At 42.2% G+C, this 18,756-nt stretch overlaps 1 long non-coding RNA gene across 1 annotated transcript; it reads left to right on the top strand.

Annotated features, from left to right (window-relative positions):
• Positions 1-4,294: 4,294 nt before the first annotated feature.
• LOC120732921 lies at positions 4,295-6,324 on the top strand. Its single transcript, XR_005695708.1, has 2 exons — positions 4,295-4,525; positions 5,433-6,324. It is a non-coding gene; the product is annotated as an uncharacterized LOC120732921 (long non-coding RNA).
• Positions 6,325-18,756: the final 12,432 nt, after the last annotated feature.

Raw genomic sequence — 18,756 nt, 5'->3', positions numbered from 1 at the left:
TTCTGGAAATACAACGTTTTACTGGAAAGATTCATGCAGAGAAACAAAGGAAGTTGTGAACAAAGTTAAACTTTTTAGGAATGTGAGGAATGATGAGCGAGATTCCCTGGAATCAGGACTCCCCCTTGCTCTTTCCTTTAGTTTCTATTTCAGTTTGACCTTGCTCTCTTCTTCCTGAGTCATAATACACACTAATAAATCTACACAGAATCTTTAAATGCAGAGTATCACTGCAAATCACATTATACCGCATGAATATGTAAATAGGTAAATGCTGTAAGTGCACACACATAGAGGGTTATTCTGGTGTTTGTAAGGACATCATATTGACTAGCATCCATTTTCCACATTTCATACTAAAATCTAATGATTTACCCGATTAGACTGTGTGTTGTTATCCCCAAAAGAGCAATCTGTCCATGCAAACAGATTAGTCTCTGCAACACGAGCAAAGTGAGTGCATGTGCATGTGCACACACCCACACATGCATGAACAATGTGAGTGCATGTGCACGTGCACGAGCATGTACCAGCAATAACGCTGCAGACAGGGACAGGACGTTACCTGGATTCAGATCAAACAAAAACAAAAACATGCTAGTGAAAAAAACTCTCCCTCCCTCCTTCCCTCCCTTCATGAACTTTCCTCTAGTCCACCCCTCCTCCCTCTCTTTCGCTCAGCTCTCGCCCTCTGCCTCTCTGTGTTCTAACGAAACACAAACCTGAGGACTGTTTGTCCCGGGAAATAGTCACATGTCATCATGCAGGAATCTTGCACACTTAACTGATCTGAAAGCAGCCAGCAAGTCTCTAAAGTGCAATTACAGAGTTCTGCAGGAAGAGCCCAGAACGCACAGGACTTCACCACACCCTCCACTTCTACCTCTCTATCTATCTGCAGACTTACGGCCTCAGCACAGTCTAATTATTTTAGACTGAGCAGTCTGGCAGTACCTCAAAGCTAGCTGCAAGATGAATCAAACACTGATGCATCAATAAATATAATCTGATCATTCTTTTTTCCATGTTTTAATTGACATAATTTAATGGCTTACAGCACTGCCCCTTTCATTTAAAACATCCATGCTTTACACTTTTAAAAACTCCCACTTTTTGCAGACGTGCTAAAAAGCCCACTTCATATTTGGTGCTTTGTTACTCGTTGAGCACTCAAAGCTCTTTATAACACCAACATAATGGTCGTTATAAAACCCGTAATGTGTTTTTTTGTTTTTGTTTTTTGCAAACTACTTCCCATTTCACCCTACACGAGCTTGACTGAAGCTTGCAGACTGTTCCTGTGGTTTTTGCGATCTTCTTTTCTTCTGTGCCGGTTTAGAAAAAGCTGGAGGTGTCTTATGGCTCGTTATCTTTCTGTAAAATGAGTGGCCGCCCAAGCTGACACCAGACAGAAATCATGTTATGTCATGGCCATAGATTGTGTTGGTCTAGTCCTCAATGCTGCATCTGGGAAAAGATGCACTAAAATCCTGCTTGGTGCAGTCACATTTTCAACATCAGTTCTTCTGTGGAGCAGTGCTGGTGCTTTCCTGGTAGCAGTAGTTGTTTGGCACAAATGTGGCTCATATTTGCAGTTTTACTTGAGTCATACTGACTACTGATTCTGGACACTTTAACTTCAGTATAGGTTCACCTAATCTCGGCCAAATGTCAGGTGTATTGTGACACTTCGCCCAAATCAAGCTCGTGATTTTTGGGCCTGCACAACATTTGTCAGTACCACACTGAGTCCAAAGTGCCATTTATCTGCTATCTGGGGCAGCTGATGCATCAACCACTGTGAAGCTTTCCATTGTAGGAAAATTTCTGACCACTTAACCTTTTTTGTGGGTTTTTCCTTCTGAAGTATCACAGTGTCAAGGGCAATGGTCTGTCTCCCTTTACAGCTACCTGCAGTGCAATATTGTCCAAATAATGCTTCAGCGGGTGAAGTAAGACAGTCTGTTCCAGTCTGCTTTGACCCAAACAGAGATCCTGCTATGCTACCATTAGGAAGAACCCTTATTACGCCAGATTTGTTTGTTTACTGAATCACGCATACATGATAATACCTTATTTTCGATAGCGTGATGTGAAGGATAAACAGAGGAATAACACCAGCATGAGAGATGTCTATTTGACTTCGTGACTTGCTCTTCTAGAACAACAGCACTTCCCCATTCTTTGTATTTATGTGATAAACCAAAGCCTATAATAAAATCCTCTCTGCTTTTTTCTCAACGGAAGCAGGACGATGCTAACTTCCTGGTTGGCCTGCAAAAAAAATATTTCCCTGTAGCATCTAAAGACATGAGGGATTTTAAGTAATCGACAAAAAACGAGACATCTTTGTTGTGCATTTGAATCCAGTTTTAAAGGCTCCGTTTATTATACTTTGTTCTTTATCTCTAAAACTCAGGCTTTTCTTGCTCCTTCGTACCTTTGTAGCATCAGCAATACTAAATCTCCTGTTTCCTTTTTATCAGTAAACGCTTGTCTTAAAGTTTGAACAAGCTCACGTGTTTGGGTTCATTTACAGCAACAGCAAACAGGATTGTTGAATGTAAGGAGTGGAAGTCACATCACTTTGTTCTGCTTGTTTTCTTTTTCAGCCTTCATCATTTAAATGTAAAGATGTGTTACTGTACATGAACTGAGGGAAGTTTGTTTGTGCACACATATTGCTTTTTAGTTGCAACACTTTTTCAGGCGTGTTAACATAACTGGAAAAAGTTTTTTGTACAGCTCAGTCAGGCTTTCAGCTTGCATGAAGTAACACAGTATTCCACTGCAACGCAGCAGTGATGGATGCTGAAAATGATCCTCTGTAGATATTAATAAATATTCATTCCTACTTTAAACGTTTCTTATCGATTTGGTACTTATTCCAGCTTAACAATGACAGCAAATGGGTTGTGAATGCAGGAAGAGCTGCAGGACACACGCTGGCTGTGACATGGGTGTCATGTCAGAGGTCAGGACGGCTCCCACCTGCTCTGATGATGCAATGGAAAATTGTTCCAAAAGGGACAAAATAGGTCTGAACTCTGTTAGTTTCAGAGCTGCTGGAGGTGCAGAAGGGGCAGCAGTTGTAGTCTGTTTACAGCAGATAGCAGAGAGAGGTGGGACGAAAGAGAGAAAAAGGGGCGAGTGCTTCTCGCTAATGGTTGGAAATATAGAGAAGAGGGGAGGAGCAGGGGGAGGAAGTGAACAGAGGGAGCGATGGAAAAGTTTCAGGCTATTGCACCAAAACATTCCTACACTGATGCAACAACCTGCTAAGCTGCAGGTGACTCCACAGATTAGTGACTTTGAATAAATGTTGTACGACTGCACAATGCAAAGTATTGTAATGAGTTAAAAACTGTTATCATTAAATTAAAACCTTGAAAAAAGTGTGTGGAGACAAAATATGGATTCTCCTTTTTCATTCTGAACTCTGATGAAGCGGGAACCTCAGTCAGTCAGCTCTGGGAGCAACGTTTGACCCTGGGAACATTAAAGATGAACACAGCCCCCTTTAGGCCCCTTAGCCCAAATCTAACAGAGCAGCTGCTTTCAGGAGAGCTGTCCTGGAAGCCTTTAAAGCCACATGTAAATATGTGATGTTTAATTGTACTTCTGCTCTTTTATATATTTTACACACACACACACACACACGCCCTTTTTCTTTGACATTTTCTTTTCCAATAAATTGACAAATCTTTGAGCGACCTGTGGCCCATTAGTCAGAAACATATTTCTTCTTATAGGTTTGGATTCACTGCTTCACCCTATCTGTTTTGTTTTGTTCGTTTTCCTTCTGCGCTGTTGCTAGGTTTGCATAATGTGACATGGTGCTGTAATTTATGATGCTGCAGTGGTTCAACATTTTGTTTCTCGGCTAATATATTCATTTGTCCAGTCATATTATTCTATTTATTTTTGTTTAGGAAGTTTTCCTTTTTACAGCCTCTGATCATAAACATCTTGCCATGGTCAGGTTTTACAGATTGAGCAGAGGAAGTGATATGAAAATGCAAATTACAGCTTTCATGCTGTTTATTTTCTAAACGAGGCTCTAAAATGAACCTGACATGATGCATTAAGATGCATGCATGCATTTATCAGTAACCACCTGTTAGGAAGTTTCACTCTAAAACATCTCGATAAGACGATAAGAAGCGGAGAACCTTCACAGACATCTCGATAAGACGTTAGCATTCGTCTGCTCCTCACATATTTTCCCAGCCTCTGTCCTTTTTTCTCTTGCTCTGTTGTTCCATAATTTAATTATTCAATTTTGCAGGACTTGTCCTGGCACGTCGGGTATTTTAGTGAAGGCACTGGCTGTTCTGAGCAGATAAACCGTTGTTGAGTTGCATCTGATTTAGATGTGAACTTTGATCACACGCAGGAACACTGTGTCTCTGCACAAAGCTAATAAAATTGGCTTAACATTTTTAAAAAGCAAAAGGCGAGCTCAGTAAAAAGCGAACATAAAGAGGCAAAAAACAAAAGGTGCGTACGTCAGCTTACCTCAGAGGTAAGATGATTCAAATCATTCTGGCTGTTAAATTAATGTTGACTAATTGTTTTTATTGTTTGTTTTTCACTTTTTGCAGAACACTCATGTGTTTGAGCTTTTAACTAGACTATAAAATCAAATGTCCTGAAAGCATTAGATATCCTTAAAACATGGTTTAGTTCATTTAGCTCACATCAACATGTTAAATTATTAAACAAGCTAATGCTAAACAACTGAAGTGTTTTAACTGTCATCTAAATGGTTTAAAGTTGGACAAACCTGGTTAACCAAATTTTGTTTTGACATTAATTAACCAACTAAACCTAATTCTTGATCTTAAACTAAAGTCATCAGTGTTTTAGTGACTTGAGGGGAATATTTGCTAAGCTGACCCCACAACTGCTTTGCTAACTGAACGATTAGCTTATGCTACAGTCACACTGGGTGGGGAACACAGTGGTGCATGACCAAAATTACTGGGACCGTGTGAACATGTGCTAATTTGTTGCCTGTGAGATGGTAAGTCACTGTCATTAGTGAGCTGCACCCCTGACCTCTGGATGACCACTCAGCTGCTTGACTAATATTTTTTAACCCTCGGCAATATACTTCACGTAACAATTATTGTAGTTTAATATTAATGATATACGAGCTACGCTATTTTTATATTGTAGCCAACGTATTGAAAAACAATTGCAAACAAGGCCATAAGAATGTGTGCTGGATTTTTTAAGTTACATCTTAATTTAAAAGTTTTTTAAAAACTACTTTACACAGGCTATGAATCTCTGGAGTGTTGATGTTGATAAATTGATTTATGTTGATAAATGGGATAAATAGTCAGTGATGATAGTGTGATAGTATTAATGCTTGGTTTTGTTCTCTTGGGAAGCGTCACTGCTGTTTGCGCTTGGTCTGTCTGCAGGCTCTGGGAGTCTCAGACAGGCAGCAGCTGGTTCAGCGAAGCGCAGTCGCCAAGGAGAGGCGGGAGTAAGGGTGGCTGAAGACGCTCAATTAGCAACCAATCATCTGTTTTTAATGAACCAGCCTGCAACAGTGTGCGGGGTCAGCTTGCAGAGCTGCAAGTGGAGCTGTATATTGTCTATGCTCACATTAAGACTGCATTTCTCAGCATCCCTGCACATGGCTGCCCCCCCCTCCATGCAACAAAAATTCAGCGTTTCTCTCTTTCTACCATCTGCTGCCAGCACAGGATCCAAATAAACTTCAGTCCAAGTCAAGTCAATATTACTCAATGAGCACAAAGTGTTAAAACAATTAGATATGAAAATGTTTTCAACTACTTGCAGCGGCTGGGTGGGACTCCTCCTCCTCCTCCTCCTCCTTGCATGTCGTGACATCCAGTGTTTTGATGTTTTGGCTGCTGACAGCTTCCTGTTCTCTCCTGCTGAGTAAACAGACACAGATCAGGTTCCACAGGAAGAGACATCAGACAGTCCTGATCAAGCCAGACTTGTGACTTTAAACTCAGAATGACGAGCCTGACTGATCTTCTTCCTCGGTGCCACAGAGCCTCACTGTGCTGCTCTGTAAAAATAAACCGTTTCTTTGCTTGTGTTCACATTTCATGTGACTAATCGCTAATTATGTAGACAAACAACCATTTCAAGTGCATTTATCACTTAAAAGATACAAAGAGAGTCTTTGCTGTTGTCAGTAGAATTGTAAAAGCATATAATAAAAATGTACACACAGTATGGATTTTATGGCTTATCAGTTTGATAAATGTGATTCTGCTTTCGTTTTTGCCAAACCGAAGTTAAAGCTGCTGTTTCCAGCAGACATTTAAAGCATGAGCTCTTGTCTGTCGTTACTGTTATTACAAGATGTGCAAGTGTCGCGGTGACTAATGTTCATGTCACAGTTTGGGACTTTCTGACGTCAGAGTGAAATCCAGGTGTGTCTTGGAAGCTGGTGAGAGACAAAACTCTCCCAGCAGCGTCTCAAGTCTTAATGCCTTCCTGTCTTTGTCTTGGTGAGAACTGACTCTGACTCTGATCTCTCCTCTCTCTGTTCATGCCTTTATTGTTGCCTTCATGAATACTGACTGGCTCTTGTCACAGCCTTTCTCAGGTCCACTCCGCTGATACAATAGTGTTTTGTCCGGAGAACAGTGGACATTTCCTCTCCTCCTCCACGTCTTTATCATCCAGACACTGCAGCACAAATGAGCCCAAGGAAAAATTGTACAGGACAAAGTGGGACAAAAGTCAAAAGTCAGGACGCAGACAATGATCTGGAGCTTGAAATATGGCATTATTTAATCGTCTTATCACTTTTAATTTTTCTTTAGAAGAATGAATAGAGGCTGGCGGAGATCATGTACACATTACACATTCACAGCATTGTTTCACTCTGTTCTCACACATTTTGGATTATTTGATTGCGTTCCACCCATACGGTCACAGAAAAATCTGAATTATCTCACAAAAATAACATTTAATTGACTAAAACTGTCACGGCTGCGCTGGCAGACTGTGGGGTTGTGGGGACCCGAATGCAGACAGTGCATTTATCTACAGTCTTTCTTCTTCCCAGTGCCCGTGCTCCTCTCCCTACCTTCTGGCTTTACACGTGTGTACAAGGCAGGGCAGAGAGGTCTCAGAAGGGAGCTATACTACCAAATATAAATTACTGCAGATGGAATAACTGTCTAATTTTGACTGCAGTGGTCCTGGCAGAACTGTATTTCCTGGTAAAGGCAAAGGGGTCCCGCAGACTTCTGATCTCTTCTGTTTGTGCAGGTTCCAAACAGGTTTCATAATGTCTGCTTCTGTTAATGTTTGGACTTTCTTTCATATTTCAAATCGTGCATGCACACGCACACAGACAGAGAGACAGACACACTGACCATGTATGGCCGTTCCCTTTCATGTGGACGCTCTGTTCTATCTGCAGCCGCTCTGTTTTGCAAACTTCTGGGAAATGAACGCTGCTGGCATGCAGCAGGCTCCCAGGATCCTGATCTGAATCAGTTTCTGTTTACAACTGGCTGACTTCCGTCAGTGCCACACGGCGTCTCTGTACAAGCATAAAGCTGCTGCAGGGTACTTGAGGTTGACTTATGACATTTAATAGGATCAAGACCTAAAAGTTACACAGGTCTTTACATGCACAAACAAACTTGATCGTCACCTGCCTCTGGGCAACATTTTACAGATGTCACACCTCCATCCCTGTTGATGTCATGAGACATGAGGGCGTGTTTACATTGAGACAGGCTGCAGGTGAGGCACAGCATGACATGAAAGGGTTTTTATCTTGAATAGAGTTTAAAAAGCACAGGGACTACTTGTATATATGCTAGCGCCAAACTTACCATCTATAGGCCAGAAAGGAGGGTGCAGCAGCTAACACTGTATGGATGCATCACAAAGACACCAAAGATGCCTTCTTATTAGTGCCAAGGAACAGATAAATAACTTACTATAATTTCACTCAACAAAAGTGCAATGTTGACTTATTGGATGGTCTTTTAGTACAATTAACCTGCACAGTTTATCTTATTTATCAGATAATTGCAATGAATGCTTTGCAACCAGCAACACAAACACAGTCAAGAGGTTCAGTTCAGGGTCAAGCAGAAAGCTACACCTGCTGTGAATGTGTGAGCACAGGTAAAAGAGGCCACACGCCCAGAAATGCTAACTTAAAGCTTCAATGCAACCCAAGGTGGGTTATAAAAAATACATTGATCATGAACAAAACAAGGTTAATAATATGTGACTTTGGGAGCTTGCCTTAAACAGCCACTAGAGAGTTTTTGGCACTTCAGTGTTACTTGATACTCACAGGACAGTGGCAGGGTGAAGGTGCATTAAGGTGAACTTCCAGGGGAGTGAGGACAGTTCAGTAAAAATACATTTGAACTGCACTATTCATGCAGTTCAAATCGCTTCACTGTTGACTGACAACTCACAAATAAGGTAAAGCTGTTTAAAGCACTGAGGTGGATGTTCTTCTCCACCGAGTTGAACTATAAGCAGAGCGTGAGCCTGAGACCCCAAAGTACCTGAACCTCATGGAAATTGTCTTTTTTATTTTCATGGTTTAAATATCGTGCTGTTATTATGTACTCAGTACTCAGTTCAGTGAGTACATAAATCCTTGTACTTTGAACAGCTGCTGCAGAAAATAACAGGCTTCAGGCCAGCTGACAAGTTAAAAATAGACACACACGCATGTTCTGTTTGTCAGCTAAAAATACATCTGCAAATATTTACCAATCGTGAGAGTAAGCAGCGCTGACCTAACATGTTAATGAGGGAGTGAATTTGAAGCCAAATAGAAATTATAAATGTTTTCACACAGTCCCAGTCGGTGGACCCCCACCCCCCACCCCCAACACTTCCAACAAAATGAATGTCTGTAAATTCCTTATTACAAAGAAAGAGGAGGAAATCGTCATAGGTGTGCAGCCTGATCACACATTCTGACATTCTCTAACTTAACTACCCAACTAACCCCTTCACCTCCTCCTTACTAGCACCATTATTTGACGTCAGCTCCTTCCTGTTGTGTAGGGGTCGGCAGGAAGTCCAGACAGGTCAAAGGTCAGAAAGAGAAACACCTTTCTTTGCAGGCTCTTCACGCTTCACTGATGACATTTCAGTCTGTGTGTGTGTGTGTGTGTGTGTGTGTGTGTGTGTGTGTGTGTGTGTGTGTGTGTGTGTGTGTGTGTGTGTGTGTACCTGTATTAATCATGCTGTGAGTAAACTGCTCTGTTTGTTCCTACTGTTATAATAAGTAGGGACCACCAATGTAACTCATTAAATTACTTGCATCCTTACATCACATCAACCATCCATTCTCTTCTGCTTTTCCTTATCAGGGCTGCAGGGGAGCTGGTGCCAATCCCAGCTACCATTGAGCAAGAGGCAGAACCCTGGACCCTGGACCGGTCACCAGTCTGTCACAGAGAGACAGACAATCATTTTTCACCAGTTTAGATTCACAAATTAGCCTAACCCCGCTAATGTCTTTGGACTATGGGAGGAAGCCAGAGTACCTGCAGGGAAGCCAGACAAACATGAAAACGTCACACAGAAAGGCCCTGTCCACATGCTGGAGCTGAACTCAGAATCAGAATCAGAATCAGAATCAGAAAGGGGTTTATTGCCAAATGTTGAGCAGGTTTACAACATTAGGAAATTGCTGCGGTGCTTCAGTGCAAACATAGTGTCATAAATAGCACTTAAATAGACATGAAAAAAATAAAAGTAGGAATAAGAATTAAAAGTGCTACGTAGAAAGATATGTGCATGAGATATACATGAGATATATACATGAGAATAAGAATTAAGAGTGCTACGTAGAAAGATATATACATGAGTGCAGGTGGTGATCAGTGCCAAACATGGAATGATGCAGTGAACACAGCGTAGGGTCATGTGATAGTGGCGGGGACAGTCATATGGTTATTGTTCATGTGTCCAACAGCAGAGGGGAAGAAACTGTTCTTATGGCGAGAGGTTCTGGTGCGAATGGACCGGAGCCTCCTGCCTGAGGGGAGCAGGTCAAACAGACTGTGTCCAGGGTGAGAAGGGTCAGCTGAGATCCGAGCTGCACGCCGCAATGTCCTGGAGGTGTACAGGTCCTGCAGAGATGGGAGTCTGCAGCCAATCACCTTCTCAGCAGAGCGCACAACACGCTGCAGTCTCTGTTTGTCCCTGATAGTGGCTCCAGCGTACCACACGGTGATGGAGGAGGTGAGGATGGACTCGATGATTGCAGTGTAGAATTGCATCATCGTCCGTGTTGGCAGGTTGAATTTCTTCAGCTGCCTCAGGAAGTACATCCTCTGCTGGGCTTTCTTGATGACGGAGGTGATGGTGGGCTCCCACTTCAGGTCCTGGGTGATGGTGGTACCCAGGAAGCGGAATGAGTCCACAGAGGTGATGGGGGTGTCAGTCAGGATGATGGAGGGGAGTGGGGCTGTGTGCTTCCTGAAGTCCACAATAATCTCCACTGTCTTCTGGGCATTCAGCACCAGGTTGTTGTGGCTGCACCAGGACACCAGACGAGCCAAGAACTGGGTTCTTGGCTCAGGACCTTCTTGTCTCTGGAGTCCACGGTTTAGGAGCTACGATGAGTTGAAATGTTAAAAAGCTTAACCATTTAAAAAGTATAAAGGTTTTGAGCACCAACAGATATAGCTGGCATTAGCAGAAATAGCAGATCAGTTTAAAATTTGAATGGTGAAAATCGCACAAAAACTGTGGGAGTAGTTAAGCAGCAAAGAATAAAGAAACAGGAACAGGTTGAATGTCACCCCATCACTCTGGGTTCTTGGCTAGGTTAGCGTTAGCATGCTGTCTGTGCAGAGGTTTGCAAAGAGCTGAAGTTGTGTTAGCAGTGTACTGCTGCTGTTTCCACTGTTGTCCTCTTGTCCAGTTGTGCAATGAAAGAAAAGCAATGTCCATATCTCTGCTGATGAAAAGCTGCACCACTGTTTTATTTTCCCACTCTGAACTGAAATCAGCTGATTTTAACCCAACTGCACAGGAAGAGGGAAGAAAACCAAAACACATGTGATGGTGGGTTTTTTTATATCTGCATAGCGTGTGAATAACTGAAGAGGTTTTGTAATGCTACAAATGCTAATGCTAATGCTAATACAAAACTGTAACGTGTTACATTCCTGCACTACTGAAAAATGTAATGTGATTACAGTAACATTTTACTGTGTAATGCGTTATTCCCCGAAATATCTCGAATATCTGTTTATTGCACTTAGTTACAGGTAGAAGATGCAGATGCTGCTTGATTCTGGGCTCAGGCGCTCCAGGCACTGACCTGCTCCTACATCAAACAGCAGATCTCTGGTTGACAAAAGGCCCCCATGCCCATCCTCCACTGCACCACATACTCATCTCCTCTGTTTCTATTCTTTTGCTTGGTTGGATTTTAGTTTAGAAATAGACTAAAATGGTATCCTGACTACCACCACCGCCACCACAGGAGTTTACACCCATCCCAGCACACCCTCCACCTTCCTGACCCCCACAAAAAACCAAAAAAGCTCTCTGAACTGCATCCCGAAAGCCCTCCAACCCCCGAAAAGAACAAACCATGCTTACCGCAGACCCTTCCCTGCACACTGCTCCCTTTTCAGAGGGAGGGGCTCCAACCACGACCCATCACAGCGGCAGACCCCCTACCCCAACAGGGAGACCACAGATCCTGCTTCCACAGAATGAAACCCCAGTTCCTGAAATAGATTTCCTACCAGATTATTTCTCTCTTTTTTATCTTGAAAGAAGTACAAACATTGGCTCCTCAACATCTTCTCTCCTTATTTATCCATTTTAATCTCAGTTCAATTTTTCCTTTGGCTGTGCCCCACCACTCCCTCGCTTTCAGAAGATTCAGTTATGTAGCTTTTACGTTACTTGAAAGGCAAAATAAGAAAACATACGCCCACCTAAAACATACCTCAGCTCTTACCTGTGTGGGATTCACTGTCATCTGGTGAGTAAGAGGACAGATTTATTCTTGGATCTGTATGACATCACAGAGAGGAGATGTCACTAATATGTTCATTTCAAACTCTTTAACATGCTAAAGAGCTGCAGAGTCAGCTTCATGTCTCAGTACTCATAACAGACACATATGCATAATATCACACACACAGACAGCATGTTGTGAGAGCATGATGAGGCGTGTCTCGACAGTGGGAAGAGGGAAATGTGCACATAGTGTGCAACACAGAGCAGCTCATCCACAGTTATGTTCCACAACAAACAAGAGCTGCAGGAATCTGAGCCCACACCTTTTAACACACACACACACATGTGTACTTCTATCTTTGTGAGAGCCCTGTATGCCCTGTAGGTCCATTAAAGCTAAACATGAATCTAACATGAACTCTAAAGCCTCAATCAATCCTTCAAAGCTCAAACCTTACTTTCCAAAAATCTCTATCTTAGGTTAACAACTTATATCAGTCCTCACAAAGATAGATGTGCAAAATACGCACAGACAGCGTTGGTGTGACTCATAGTGGCTTCATCAATCTGCAGAGTGAAGACACACTCAAGCACTCACACACATACTCTACTGTAAAGTCAGAAAACTCCCACAGCAGACTTCAGGCTTCGCCCTGCTGCCCGACAGACGCAAACAAACACGCAAACACACACATGCAGCAAATACGTCGACACTGAGCCCTGACTCAGACCAGAGTCGGCCCGCTTTAAATAGCCTGGATCCAAATGTCAGACCGGTCTGACGCCAGACGCAGAGGAGAGGCACCGTCAGACCAACCAAGCCCTAGCGGAGGATGCTGCTGCAGCTGCTGTGCGCCTTCATGGCTGCAGGCATGAAAACTGTAAACGTGTAGTTTGTTATAGCCGAGATGGCAGGCCAAGCTTTCAGCGGAGATTGTACAAAGAAGACAATTTTACATCATCTTTAGTGCGTTTTGTCTTTTTCCTCCAGTTTGTGTTTTTGACTTGCTTTCTCCGACACCATCAAAGCATCAAATTTAAATTAGATAAACTTCCTGTCAACTGAAAGTCACACCCTTTTTTTCTCCTAATTACTGTCCTACACAAAATCTTTGTTTCCACCCGAGACTATACAGTAGCCATACCTCCAAGGTCTAAAAAGTAAAGCCAAGTTTGAAGTGCCTTCTGCAGTTCTGGGAATAGCAAAGATGCTGTGCAGGCACCCTCAAGCAGGCCTCTGGTAGAGGACCTAAGCTAAGCCTGAGAATAAAGACCACCCAGAGCGGCGAAAGGGGAATATACTGCTGTATCTTTGTTGTTTCTAGGACTGCTGCGTTCTTCTGGACAGAGATCTCAGATGTTCTTCCAGGATCTGCTGGAGCCACTCGCCTGGCTTGTTGGTCACTGCATCGAGTGCTAGGATTACCACTGGGACTACTGTGGCCTTCGCCCTCCACATCTTCTCAAGCTCTGCTCTCAGCCCTTGGTATTTCTTGAGCTTCTTGTGTTCCTCCTCCCTAATGTTGCTACCACCCAGTATCCTCGATGTCTGCAATGGTGCCTTCTGATACTGCAATTCCCTTCAGTTCTGATTACCTTCCTGCTCTTTGTTACCATCCGATTAGTGTTACCAAACTTCTCCAGTCCAAATGATATTCTGATGTCATTGCTTTAGATCCTAGTGATGTGGATCATTGAATCAATGTCTTGTTTACTCCTGGCATACAGCTTGAACTCATCCATGTAGAGGAGGTGGCTGACAATTGCTCCATTCTGTTGTCGGTATCCGTAGTCGAATCTTGAGCCATGTGCCTGTTCGTCTATGATACCTGAGAGGAGTTTCCATGTGGCACTAGGGTAGGTTATTGGTCGGTCTTTGGATGGGACCCTTCTGAGGATCCATGGGGATCAGGACTGTTCGGCCTTTCCGGTTGTCTCTCATGGATTAGCGGCTGGTTCAGTCGTACTGCCAGATGCTCATGGAGAGCAGTCAGCTTCTTCAGCCAGTAGATGTCAATCATGCCATGGCCTGGTGCTGTCCAACTCTTTATACTGAAGGACATCCTTTCTTGGACATCTGTCACTATGATTGTTACTGGACTCTGTCCAGGGAGGTTGCTGTGGTGAGACTGCTGTTCTCATATTGCTGGAAGTACGGCGTGGATGGTTCAGTGGAAAACATCTGGTTTATTCTCCTGCCCCTCTCCATCTGTCTGGTATACTTCTTCAATCTGGGCACTGTTTGGCAGTTTCCGATATGGGCAGCTTACTCAGCTAGATCAGCCTGCTACACACACACACACACACATATATATGTATATATATATGTGTGTGTATGTATATTTTACCACACACTGTTTGTGTGTGGTATCTTAATATTGGGGTTTAGGTAAATGTGGAGCAGTGGGAGGAGCTCAGCGAGCTCAGCTGTAGCTAATTACTGTCATCTTCATAAACAAAAATTATAAATCCTGGTTGGAGTTTGGCACTAAGTCAGAGCTTTGTTTCCCACACAGGCCCACCCAAAATGTCTGAACTGCCAGGAGGGTTGATTTCCAGACACTTGTGCATCTGCTAGACACCCCTCAGAGGCCCCCAGAGGCCCAGGTTTACTCCAAAACAGTCATTTGGTTCAGTGTAGTTTGATTAAATGCAAATAAGCCAAGCTAAACAGTATCAACAACATTAGATTCACCTCCTTATGTCCCAAAACTTAGCAAATTGTTTGTATTTTTATCTGTGTCAGATAATTAGAAAAACGAGCAGGCAGAATTTTTCTGTCATGGAGAACTTCTGGCAGTGGAGTCTGTTTAATTTATTTTACTGAATTAATGTATTAATGCTGTTCTATTTTTTATTTTGAATTATTGATTTTACTTTGTCCATATTTTTATTTAACTGTGTCCATCAAACAACTTTTCAAAAAACAATTCTTTGTTTTTATTATTAATTCATTTCGTTTTATTTTATTCTACTCATATTGGTTTTATTCATTCTGTTGTGTAGCATTATTTATGCTGCTGTTATTGTGTTTTGCTAATGAAAATGTATCTATATAAAGATAAAATCCTTTTTTCTAGTTAAGCACATTACAGCCTGTTTGCAGTTTCCCGTCACGCTTCACTAATTAAGCAGCTGATGCGTGTGCATGTGTGTGCGTGTGCATGTGTGTGTGTGTGTGTGTGTGTGTGTGTGTGTGGCTGGTGTGTTAAACGGTGACAGGTGACTGAAGTCTACTCAGCTTGCTAGGGCTTCTGAAGGTCGTGACCTCTTTGGTGAGCATTTCACACCTCCTCAGGTAAACAACCACAGGTGCACTTCGGACCACTTAGAGGTCACAGCTCAAAGATGGACAGGCTGACCTGCTCAGCATCCTCTGGGAAAATGTTTGCTGTGGGACCCCACTGACCCCCGACATACCCATCCAGTCCTGCGCCCTGACCTTCTTAAAGTTTGTGGTAATTTGTTTAAATTGAACTGATAAAGGACCCCTCAGGTCACACGGGAGCTAAGCCACTCTGTTTAGTGGTGGAAGTAACTGAACACATCTGTGATGTAAAACTAAAAGAAAAACAACTTAGATGGATGAATCTGCTGGTTTCACTGGATCCAGTGAAACAAACGTATATGACACATTTAAAGTGTACTGAGAAGAACTATCATAAAAAGTTATTCATATCTAGCAAATTCCTCAAAATATTAAGCTTTAACAATCAACCTCTTAACTCATATTACAGAATAATTTATTTAATAAAATGTTATTTTAAATGTAAAATGTAATTTATTTAAAACAGACTTCTGCACAATGACACATAAACTCTAAATAAACCCTAAAAGCAGTAAAGGAAGGACATTCGAAGCTCTTCTTTGGATGTTGGAGGCCTTTTGTTCCCTTCTTTAAGATGATCCTACAAGACTGTAATAGTGTTGAGGTCCAGGATCTGGAAAGGCAAATCCAGAACTGATAGTGCTCCACTGTGTTTTCTGCCCATGTATGCTTACTGCTGTGTTTGGGATCCCTGTAACGCTAAGAAACGACAACATTGCAAATCAGACTTTTTCCAGATGGTATTGCGTTGGGGAACAAAATATGACAGAACTTTAATGCATTCATAATTCTAAGAATATTCTCAACACCAGTGGCTGAAATGCAGCTCAATACTGTGACTGCACCTCTACTGTAGGTGTCTGTAAATAGTTGAACCTCTTTCTTGGTTACAAACTGATGATGATTTAAACCAAAAGTGTCAAATTCTAATTTTTAAAACCTCTAAATCAGCCTTTTGTTGCCGTTTCCCTTCCTTTAGAAAGGCTTCTTGTCTCTTTCACTGATAACATTCAGTTGAATCAACGTTGTGTTATTGTGACAGGTTTCTAGCGCCAAAAGTGCCTAAAGATACAATTAAATATTGATTATTTGCTAATTTATCCTGTGGTTTAACACGCTTTGTCATACTTGAATGATTCATAGGTCAGAGTTAACTTGTTTAACAAAATAATGATTCCTCTGAAAATGAGCAGGTACAAAGACTGAACTGAAAATGAGTGAAAAAGCAGCCAATGTCCAAAGAACGGCTGAAAGAACTGAAATCAGGGAACAGTTGGCGTAAAGTAAGGGAGGTCTTAAAGTGGGATAAGCTAAAATGAATCATTTCAGACAGAGGATGAACCAACCCACGTGCAATATAAGACAAACAGGGATTATTCAGAACTGGGAATCACGCAAATATACTTGGAATTAATCTAGGAATTAAAATTTGGAAATGGAAATAAGCGCTATATGTCCATGTTAACCACATTAATGAGTGCGCATGAAAATAAATACACTTAAGGGATCTTGGGATGGTGCAGTGGTTAGCACTGTTGTGTCACACCAAGCAGTTTGCCTGGTTTATGTTTCCAGCCTTTCTCTGTGGATATTCTCTCTGTACCTGTGTGGGTTTCCTCCAGCTACCCTCCACAGCCCAAAGACGTGTTTGTTGGGTTAACTGGTAATTCCAAATTGGCCATGGATGTGAGGTAGATAAAGTACTTGAAGTGTAAAGAGTAGAGTGCTATAAGTGTGACTTATAGCCTGAAACACTTTAATTTGTCAGCAAGACATGATGTTACAGTGAAGTAGAGAAGAGACTGGAAGGAATCACAATAAAGATTTAAACATGGCAGAGAAGAGCATTGCATCAGTGGCTTTCATAGCAGGTGACAGTGTTTTTTAATCGGATGTTTTTGGGTTTTTTGGCGACCTGCATTTGCAAAATGTTATGTTTTGCAAATGCAAATGTTTGTACTTGTGTAGTATTACCTTTTAGACAATATATAACATATATAACATGAAATAAGTTTAAACATTTACAAAGTGCTTAAAAGGCAGGAAAAAATCTGTCCACCAACAAATAGCAAAATACATATGAGGTGTTTTACAAATCTGTATAAATACAACAAAGAAAAAGAAGAGTCATCATCGTTTGATTTCTGGGCCGTCGGAGACGTGAAGCGTGTTTCCAAGTCGACACCTTCATGCTTGCAGCTTCTCTGAAGCTCTGAAGGACTCAAGGTGTGAATTTTCACCCCAGTCACTGACCCCACAGGATCGGGGTCAGAAAGGGGTCGAGACATGAGTGCACACAAACAAATTAAAATACAAAACAGGCCTGCAATGCAGAGTGAAAACGTCTGCAGCTGCACACACATGGAAAAGAAATAGTAAAAACTTATATGATTTACTCATGAAAGTGGCCACTTTCTCATTACTTTCATACATTGTTTTAGTAAGTATCCAAAACATGCAAGTTTCATTATATAATTTTTCAAGGGATCTTATATCTGTTTTCACTCTTGTATGCTTTTCATACAAGTTTCACACAGACAGATACAAACTTCATAAGATTTATATACATCTTTTCCAGGCTGGCTTCTGGGGGAATAAAGGCATCAGACGTCAGCGTGTCATGGGAACAAATTGAGTGAAAGCCTCCATAATTACAGCAACCCTCTGGATGCCTCTGTGTGGACATAAGACTAAACATAATAAAGTCGGTCTGAATCTGCAGACTGTGGCACAAACACGACAAAGATAGAAAACCTGCAGCAGCTCGCAGACAGTGAGGGGGTTTAACAGCTGCTGCTCAGACTTTCTGTGGGGAGGAGGAGGTTCGGAAAGTGGGACAGCTCAACACATCTTCCCAACGGGGACACCCTGCTGCCTGTCACGCCTCCAAAAAACTGTTTAGTCATGTTCAGGTGCATCTGTGCTTCTGAGGCTCAGGGTCTCCATGAAGGCCAGTCAGTGATCAATCATTCATTATCTACGACCAGCAGGGGCGCTCTCCTCACAGTTTCAGCCAGAGTCTACATTCTGCAGTGTCTTCTGCTTTTACACGGACGCACACGCACACACACACACATGCACGCACGCGCACACACACCAACTGTGGCTAAAAGCTCCTTCTATTTCTGCTCCATTGTTCACCACATTTCCCGCCTGTAGAGGTGTGTTCCTGGAGAATAACTCAACTTTTTTATGCAGTGCTGCTTCACAATAACACTCAGCTCCTGGCACTTCAAGGCCCTTCAATGTCAGAGAAAGAGCACTTTGTCAAATACTGCCTGGTCACTTTTTTTCTTTTTTGGGGGGTGAACTGATACGCCCACTGTGGCAGTGACAGCCACTAAAAGATGTATCGTGTCTGCATTACGTGAGTAGCCGTGTTTAACAGCTGGGAGACCGTGGCATTGTGTACCTTTGTGGTTTATTTTCCCATTTGCTGGTTGGGTTTAATC

Source organism: Simochromis diagramma, unplaced genomic scaffold, assembly GCF_900408965.1.
Source record: "Simochromis diagramma unplaced genomic scaffold, fSimDia1.1 OVJJ01000334.1, whole genome shotgun sequence".
Lineage (NCBI taxonomy): Eukaryota > Metazoa > Chordata > Actinopteri > Cichliformes > Cichlidae > Simochromis > Simochromis diagramma.
The sequence above is the reverse complement of the archived record's forward strand: the minus strand, read 5'-3'. Positions and strand labels throughout refer to the sequence as shown.